Source organism: Loxodonta africana, chromosome 1, assembly GCF_030014295.1.
Source record: "Loxodonta africana isolate mLoxAfr1 chromosome 1, mLoxAfr1.hap2, whole genome shotgun sequence".
Lineage (NCBI taxonomy): Eukaryota > Metazoa > Chordata > Mammalia > Proboscidea > Elephantidae > Loxodonta > Loxodonta africana.
The window spans coordinates 205,667,337-205,676,938 of NC_087342.1; the positions used below are offsets into that span (position 1 = coordinate 205,667,337).

General features: G+C 40.2%; 1 long non-coding RNA gene across 1 annotated transcript in view; it reads right to left on the reverse strand.

The window, feature by feature from the left end:
- The window catches only part of LOC135232434 (uncharacterized), a 35,209-nt gene extending 29,624 nt beyond the window's left edge, over positions 1–5,585 (reverse strand). Inside the window, exons 1-2 of the long non-coding RNA XR_010323009.1 lie at positions 4,012–5,585; positions 3,435–3,564 (exon numbers count right to left, since the gene is read on the reverse strand). This is a non-coding gene — a long non-coding RNA (uncharacterized LOC135232434). The remainder of the gene's footprint in view (positions 1–3,434; positions 3,565–4,011) is intronic.
- Positions 5,586–9,602: the final 4,017 nt, after the last annotated feature.

Sequence of the window (9,602 nt, forward strand, 5' to 3'; positions counted from 1 at the left end):
CAGCAACACGTAGGCCTCCACTGAGATGGGTGGTGGCTACACATGAGATGCACTGGCCAGGAATCAAACCTGGGTTTTCCATATAGGAGGCGAGAATTCTACCACTGAACCACTACTACTCCCCAAACCCAAAACCTCATTGCCATGGAGCTGATTCCAACCCATAGCAATCCATTCATGGGTAAATGGTTGCATTTCATTCTCAGAGCAGAAGGAAGCAATTGCAGTGGAGAAGGAGATGCACAGATTACTGATATATTTTGGTGGAAGAAGCCCCAGGGTTGTCATCGGGCTAGATGCTGAATTGACCTTTTGTAAAACCCAATACATCCATTATTTTGCTTAATATTCACAATAACCGTGATGAATCAGTGTCCTTATTTACAAACTAGGAAACTGAGGTGCTCAAAAAACTGAGACACAGAGAAATCAAGGAACTGGGCCAAGATCATTGAGTTGTTAAACGGAAGAACTGGACCTCAAAAACAATTCTTCTGATTTCGAGATTAAAGCTTTCTCCCACTCAACTAGCCTGACGTTAATACATCAAAAAGGAAAAAGCTAAACAAGGGTAATGCACAAAGCAGCTCACAAAGCAACTTTGACACCCACTGGAAGTTATAGAATAATTTCAGATTGTCTTAGTCTTTACTGGTTTTTTAGAGAAGCAAAACCAGTAAAGTGGATAAATATATATAGAGAGAGATTTGTATCAAGGAAATTGCTCACATGGTTGTAGAGCCTGGAACATTCCAAATCTGTGGATCAGGATAGAGTCTTCTCCTGATTCGCGTAGCTGCCGGGGCTGGTGAACCCAAAATCAGCATGTCAGAGAGCAGGGCTCTTGCTCACAGGCTGTGAAGACTGACAAATCCCAAGATCAGCAGGCAAGACTGCAAGTAAGCTGGTAGTTCAAGTCCCAAGAACTAGAGGTCGGACGAAGATGATCCAACTGCAAGATCCAGAACGAGCAACGCCCCCCCCCCCGCCCCCCGCCCCCCGAGCCTTACCAGAACATCTTCTTATATTTGGATGCAGGCATCATACCCAAGAAAACTTTCTTTTAACTGACTACTCACAGCAGATCCCATCATGGGATGATCACATACCAAATCTAAACAGGGAAGTGATCACAACATTATACAACTGCCAAAACACTGAGAATCACGGTCCAACCAAGCTGACACACAGCTTTAACCATCACACAGATGATTTTTAAAGAGTATATATCTTATTGCAGTTAAGCCCACTGCCCAGGGTAAGGCAGGACTTGCAAAGATAGAAAATTCGTGGTTTATGTTGACGTGCATGAAACCCACTGGAGCTTAATTCTCTGACCTGGAAACTAAGTGGTAGTAAGTGGATATAAAAAACAGATTGGAGGTACTGGGTAGGGCCTCCCTAAGACAAGAAAAGCATTTCTTACATGGGCAACTATCAAAGGATCTTCTGACTTTAGCCTTTGTTCTTTTGTGTCTCCAAGGGAAATTTGGTTATAGTAAGTGAAAGAGAGAGAGGAAGAGAGAGAGGCAGACAGAGGAATTCAACATTGATTAATACTACTCCAAAAGAACAATATTGTACTTAGAAGCCAGCTGGAGCAATGAAAATAATTATAATTTATATTATATTTATAAAATTGAGGTGTTAGAAAAATGTGACTGCTTCAATTTTTTTTTTTTTTCACTTATATTGTGAATGTGGCAGAAGACTAAGGCCCTGGAGACTGAATTATACTTTCTGACACATATGCTGACTTGACATGTAACTTAAGAAATTGTACCATCTCCTCAGTACTTACATGTAGCAACACATCCCCTATTTTATATTAGTAAAAAACAATGCATTATTTGGAGTTGAATACTGAGTGTATAAACATAAGGGTGCTATGGATTGAATTGTGCCCCCCAAAAATATGTGCAGTAAATCCTAACTTCTATGACTATGGTTATAATCCCATTTGAGAATGGGTTGTCTTTGTTATGTTAATTAAACAGGATTAGTCTAGGCTATATCCTAAATCAACCTCTCTTGAAATATAAAAGAGATTAAACAAGCAACCAAAAGAAGAGAAATGGGGAAGAGAGATGCCAAGCCACATGAAAACTACCCAGGAGCAGAAGCTCAAAAAGACAAGGGCCTTCTTATGAATTGACACAGAGAGAAAGCCTTTTCCTAGAGCCAGTACTCTGCATTTAGACTTCCAGTCTTCTAAACTGTAAGAAAAAAAATTTCTGTTTGTTGATGCCACCGACTTGTGGTCTTTCTGGTATAGCAGCACTAGATCACTAAGACAAGAGGTGAGGAAGGATGAGAGAAAGAGCCAGTTATCACAGTGAGTTGGCTCTCTCCAGATGGGGACGGTTTCTTTCTTACAGGAGCAGCTCCTATAGCCACCCTTGTTGATGGCCATGGGCTCCAACTCTGAGCTACTCAACTGGGATAGTAAGTCTCTAGAGATAAAGAGGTACCAATGGATAGTGTGCCAAGGGGTGAAGTGATTTTGCTTTTCTTGTAACTCAGATAAATTATAATCATGGCAACTGAAAAAGGGAAGAGGCAACAATGCATTTAATTCATCAGGTTGGATTTTTGTTTGTTTGCTCTCCTGAATCCTTTTTGAAAGTTCCTTCAACTCTTAGGAAATCTCAAATTTGCAACAAATAAAAATAAAAGCTGAGTTTATCAACTCAGTGTGGCTCATAGATAATCAAAACTTGCTCTAGTCTCACGAACTAGGAAAAATGGAGAGGGGATGTCCCAAATGCTGTTTGCTTGGAAAGGTAAACTCTTATTGACTGTTTTGTCTTGCTTTTGTTGAGAAGAGTGCGCATCCATTCTCCCTTTCCAGCAGCCCCTCTATTTCTATTTGGGAATCCATGTGATTCCTGGAAGGCTAATTCCATCCTCATGGCAAGGATGGACATGTGACCTGGGCTAATCACCAGCACATTTTCTCCCCCTGGCCATGTTGATTATGACCTAAGCTCCTTCCTTCAGAACTTTAGCTAGGAATGCAAGATTAAGCCTTGCTGCCTCCCCCCCACCCCCCATATTTGAGCAAGAGTGATCTTGGCACCACAAGAGGTGTCTGACTTAGGATAGAGTCAATACTAAGAAAAACAAAGAAAAGATAAGACGAACTAGATACCAGATGTTATCATTGAGAAAACAGACCCCACCTTACCAGAAACCAGCCCTACCCCGGACTCTTAAGAGACATGAGTTGACTAAATTTAGTTCACCAGAGATTTATTGAATGCCTACTTATGTGCCAGACACTGTCTTAGGCAGTTGGAATACATTAGTGATAGAACAGACAAGGATCACTACCCTCACTGAAAAGGAGACAAGCAATAGACAATAAGCATAACAAGTAAAATAATAGCATGTTATTGTCGATAGTTATGGTAGACTCGGCTCTGACTCACTACCTTATGTATAACAGAACAAAACATTGCCTGGAGCTGCACCATCTCCATGATCTTTCATATATCTGGGCCCATTGTTGAGGCTATTGTGCCAATGCACCTCACTGGGGGCTTTCCTCAAGGGTGATAAATGCTGTGGAAAAAAAGACAAAGAAGAGAAGAGGGAGGAGGTTGGAGATAAGAGAGTATTACTCTGTTACTCTTTATTACTTAAGCTGATATGAGCTGAGTTTCTAATGGTGTCTATTACTTGTCTATAAACCTATGAAACCTTATGAGATTTTACTTCTAGCTCCCCACCACCACCAAACACATACCCAGAACCCAGAAATCTTAATAGATTTAAATATACATAAAGGAAATGTCAATTAGATTTGTCTAACCTTCGCCTCCATTGACGCAAGTCGATTCCAACACATAGCAACCCTGTAGAACAGAGTAGAACTGCCCCACAGAGTTTCCAAGGAGCACCTGGTAGATTTGAACTCCTGACCTTTTGGTCTAACATTTAGGAAGGGAAAAATCTGTATTTTATTTCTGGATAAAGATTGAATAAATTCATTTTAAAATACAAACCCACCTTTTTAGGCAAGGAGGGAGGGCGCTCTTAAAACACTTTCATTTCAATCTTGCAGCACTTTGATATAAATAATTATGATGTTCTCCTGAAGCAGCAAGACACTTTTACTTCCATTGTTTCTGCTTCTTGAAATATAAAAAGAATCACTTGTTTCTGTTTCCAATATTGATTTGTGGAAGGTGCAACAAATTAATATTGACAAAGCTTCGTAACTTGAGGCGTTAAATTCTGTTACTCGAATTTTTCCATGGACCAACTTGTAAAAACTAATGAGAGAAAGAAAGAAAGAAAGAGAATTTAAAGAGATGTCTGTTTCCACCCACCTTTCTGAGGACGTGGCTAGTGGCTTCCTGTAAGGGAAACATCTTGTTGACTATTGGCTTAGTTAGTTAAGACTGGCATTCCCCCCTTTGTACAACTGTACTTTGTTGTGTAAAAGAAGAGTCATTACCATAGAGACTCAGGTCTCTTGAACACTAGGAATGACCACAGATCATCTGTCTCTCAGCACTTAACTTCTTGGTGGTCATCTGTTCGCAACTGTGTGTTTTTAGGTCTAATGCCAGACAAACTAAAGCTCTGCTCTGATAAATCCAGAAAGACATACTTGTAAGCATGGCTAAATTAGCCTGGTCGGTTTTCATGCAAATGCATTGTGCCTTTACCAGTTTCAGATCTTGCCTCCAACCTTCACTGGATGCCTCAGAGGTTGGCCTTGGCAAAGCTTAACTGCTGTTGAATAGAGGCACCCAGAAGGCTGAGCCAGGGGAGAATGAGTGGAAAGACCAAAGCAGAAGAAGGTGCTCTGCTCCCTAAAATTTTCTCCCAAAGGCATAGAATGAAGTCCTTGAATGGCACAAATGGCTAACAAGTACACCCAGTTTGGAAGCTCGAGTATACCCAGAAAAGTTGGAGGTTCACGTCCACCCAGAGGTGTCTTAGAAGAGATGTCTGGAGATTACTTCCAAAAAGTCAGCCATTGAAAACCTATGGAGCACAGTTCTACTCTGACACACATGGAGTCGCCAGGAGTCAGGGTTGATTCCATGATAATTGGTATTTTAAGGACTAGAATGATGAATAAGGATCTGGCCCACTGCAAGATGAAGCTATAATAACCAAACCCAAAACCAAACCCATTGCCATTGAGTCGACTCCGACTCGTGGCAACCCTATAGGAGAGAGAGCTGCCCCATAGGGTTTCCAAGGAGTGGCTGGTGGATTCCAACTGTCAACCTTTTGGTTAGCAGCTGTAGCTCTTAACTACTGCACCACCAGAGCCCTGATGAAGCTATAATAGCATTGCTTTTTTAAATTAGTGAAAATAAACACCTTAAATCATTTAGAAAGGAATGATTATTCAACAAATCCCATTGAGACAACTGGTCAGCTCTTTTGGCAAAAGAAATTCCTCCCTTCGTGCCAGACACCAAATTAAATTCCACACAGATGAGACCCAAATACACTTACAAGTCCATGCACACACATACATACCCATACACAGCAAGGAAATCAAATTGTATACATACCAGGAAAAAATGGTGACATTTATTTTTTCACAGGTGTTGAAGATGAAGGGCACTCTCAGTTTAAGATAATATAAGAAACGCCAGAGGAAATGAGGACAAATTGGATCACACAAAATCGTTAAACTTCTGAACATTAAGAACGTCAAAAAATGAACATAAATCTATAATATTTATGATAGTAATTTAATATTTTTTAAGTATAAAGAACTTGTGAAAATTGATCAGAAAAACATGAAAATTCCAGGTTAAAAATGGGCAAAGGGCATGAGATAACTCAGAGTACAGCAAATATAAATGAATAAAAAATAGAAAACTGTATCTAAGTACTTAACTAAGGCAAAAGCCAAACAGCAAAAAGAACCTTCCTTACTATCAAGTTAGCAAAAATAATTTTGTTTCCTAGCAGTGCTAATCTGAGTACAGTGAAACAGGCAATCTTATACACAGCTGGTAGGAGGATAAAAACTTTTGGGAAAGCAATCTGTTGTTTTTCAAGAGGCCTCAAAGATGTTTATATCCTTTGACCTAGTAATTCTACTTCCAAGAATTTATCGTCAGAAACTAATTTCAAAATTCCAAAGAACGGACAGTCATGCATAAGAGATACACATTTCAGCATTACTTACAACAAACGGAAGCACCCTAAATGTCCACTACTCATTTCAATATTTTATTGAGCACCTATTATGTGTCAGGCACTGAGCTAGCACGGGAAGTCACACATGGACAGACGTGATCCTTATCCTTGTAGAACTTACAGTCTAGGAGGAGATAAGCCGTTAATCAAATAAGTGTAACGTGACATTTGCTACAGGAGCACATAACAGAAGTAACCTCACCAGAGGAAGTGATATTTCAACTACAACCTGAAGAATGTGTGAAGTTAACCAGAAGAAGGGAGTGGCAGAAGGGAAGAACGTTCCAGATAAAGGGAGCAGCACATGCGAAGACCTGGAGGAAAACAATGGCTAGAGAACCCAGAAGTTCAGCAGAGCGGGAGCAGGAGGTTCAAGGGGTAAGATTAGAGAGATAGACAGGAGGCAAATGGTGATGAGCCCTGCAAACCATGTTTAGAAGTTTAGATTCTATTCTGATGGCAATGGTTTGGTAAATTATGCTATATCCATTATGTGAAAATATAGGCTATTAAAAGAATAGTTTCTATTTTGTTCTAAAATACGAAGAGACTCAATAAAATAAAATAAAAAGGTCATTTTTCCTTCTCCACCTCCTCAAGGACACTGAAACCTCCAAATCCAGGCTTTGTTTACCAGCCCACCTTAAACAACTCCCATCCTCCCCACCCCCATTAAGAGCGTCTTTGTGTTTCCAAGTGGCATTTAAGAGAATTCAAGCCTTTATTTGAAAGATAGGGACCCAGCAGAAACAATATTTGGAGACAGTGGTGGTTCAGAGGTAGAATTCTCACCTATGCGGGAGACAGGTTCAATTCTCAGCCAGTGCACCTTAAGGGCAGCCACCAACCATCTATCAGTGAAGGCTTGCATGTTGCTATAATGCTGAACAGGTTTCAGCAGAGCTTCCAGAATAAGATGAACTAAGAAGAAAGTCCTGACTATCTCCTTCCAGAAATCAGCCCGTGAAAACCCTATGGATCACGATGGGTTGATCTTCAACCAGTCACGGGGATGGCACAGGACTAGGCAGAGTTTTGTTCCATTGTACATGAGGTCTCCCTGATTCAGGGGCTGACTGGATGGCAGATGGCAACAATAGGAATCATATTAGAGTGGCTCTCCTGGAAATGGGGAGGGAGGTTAGGGAATGACCCACCATCGGAAAGAAGGGGTTTCTTGAATAAGAGAACACTGTGTGTGGTGCTGAGAGAATCCAAACACAGTGAAACCTGTGAGAGAGACAGAACTCAGTGGGACTGCCTGGTTTTGCCTGGTCTCGCAAGTTTTCCACCTTTGACTGAGCGCAGTCTTACCACTTTTTTTATTGTTTGATATAGTAGAAAATATTTGAGTTTTCCTTTTCTGACAGGTTTCCACCTTACACAGGTTCTGGCTTTCACATGTTTTACTGTGCTAGGGGCTATGTCTGGAATTCATCAGCAAAGATGTGAAAACCTGGCCCATCAGGTGGATAAGAATGCAACTCTAGGGCATGAGCAAGGAGCACAAGGAATGGCAGTTGTGCTGGACTGCAGACCAGTAGCCCATACTTCCAGTTGGTGACAGGCCGTGTGTGCGTGTGTGAGAGTATTTATATATCTCCAAGAGAATGGTAGAGCCACCCCAAAACATGAGTGAGGGTCAACTATTTTCCAAAGAACTTTGGTTAGTGGGGACAAGATAAATTTTTTGTTTAAAAAAAATAAAGAAATCTATGATTCATGCAGTACCACTACGCACTGCTTTTGAGTCAATTCCAACTCATAGCAACCCCAAAGGGTTTCCAAGACCGTAAATCTCTACGGAAGTAGACTGCCACATGTTTCTCCCACAGAGCCGTTGGTGGTTTTGAACTGCCAACATTTCATTTAGCAGTGTATCACTTTAACAGCTGTGCCATCAGGGCTCCTTATTCATATAGCATATCCATGGGAAAAAGATAATATTTGTTACAAATAAGATGAAATCTTATGCAATTATTAACAAGTATATTTATGAAGAGGAGTTTGTAATGACATGGGAAAGTGGCTATGATATAAAACTAAGGAGAACAAAAAAGCAAATGGAAAATTGCACAAATAGTATGTTCTCAGCTTTGCTTAAAACACACATACACACATACACAGTCAACAAAGAGTAAGAACATACTCCACATTGCTAATGGTGGCTATCTCTGAGTGACATTATAGAGAATTTTTTTCCTCCTTCTTTATACTTTTTGGTTTGGGGTTTATACTTTAGCGCATATTCCAAATTGTTAGATAGACACATTATACTTTTAAATATGCGTATTATGCATTCTAATATTTTTAGAGTTTTAAGATCTTAAGAGAACAATAAGCTTAGTCCAGTCTCTAGCATATAGTGAACCCAAACTCAAACCAAACCAGTTGCCATCAAGTCCATTCCGACTCATGGTGACCACATGTGTGTCAGAGTAGAACTGCTCGTTAGGATTTTCAAGGCTGTTATCTTTTGGAAGTAGATCGTCAGGCCTCTTCTTCTGAGGCATCTCTGGGTGGGTTCGAACGGCAAAACTTTGGTTACTAGTTGAGCGCTTACCCATTTGTGTCACCCAGAGATTCCTAGCATAGAGTAAAAATCATAAATAACATTCAATCAATTAATGAAGTTAATCAGCTTCATTGCAAGAGTGTATACAGATGGTTAGAACTATGAGAACGTTTTTAACATGCAAAGTGGCCATGAGCCCATTGCTTCTGACCAATGCCCTGTCTGCCTTATTTACCCTTTCCTATTTTTTATCTTGGGGGCCCTCTGTATCAGTCAGCCAGGCAAAGCTACATTGATGTGGTGAATGAGCTTCCGCCAACACAAAAGCAAAAAAACCAAAACAAAACAAAAGGCATTTCTTTCTTTAGTCTTCATTTCTTTAGCATAGCCTCCACTGCCTTTTTTAGCCCTGGGAATGGGGACATGTATTTCTATTTACTTTCTTTTCTAGATTACTTGTCGTGTGGAAATTTAGCCAAATTAATTAAGAATACTCTATCAAATAAATCAGCACCTTTTCTCCCAGGATTCTCTTATCCTAAGCTAAATATAAAAAAGTAGCAACAAGATGCCACTCTTATCTGGTTAAAATTGACAACTGCGAGATGTATGGATGTCTACAAGTTTAGAAACAGGAAATAATGCTCATTGCACTTGCCAAAGGGCATGTAAACCAAGAAAGTTGTTATGTAGGAAATCAAGATCAGAGGCAGAGTACGAAGATGGTGTTTGAGAACATAACAGTTTGCCATAATAAGCCGTGAAGCAAGGCTGTGTTTACGTGAATACAAACCCTCTCATCCCAAGTCTGGTGACTGCAGTCTTCTCTTCCCCCCAAAACAACTTTATCGTCAAAAAGCACTATGTTATTAATAGTGGAAGCATGTTCTGTAACTATGAACGTATCTTG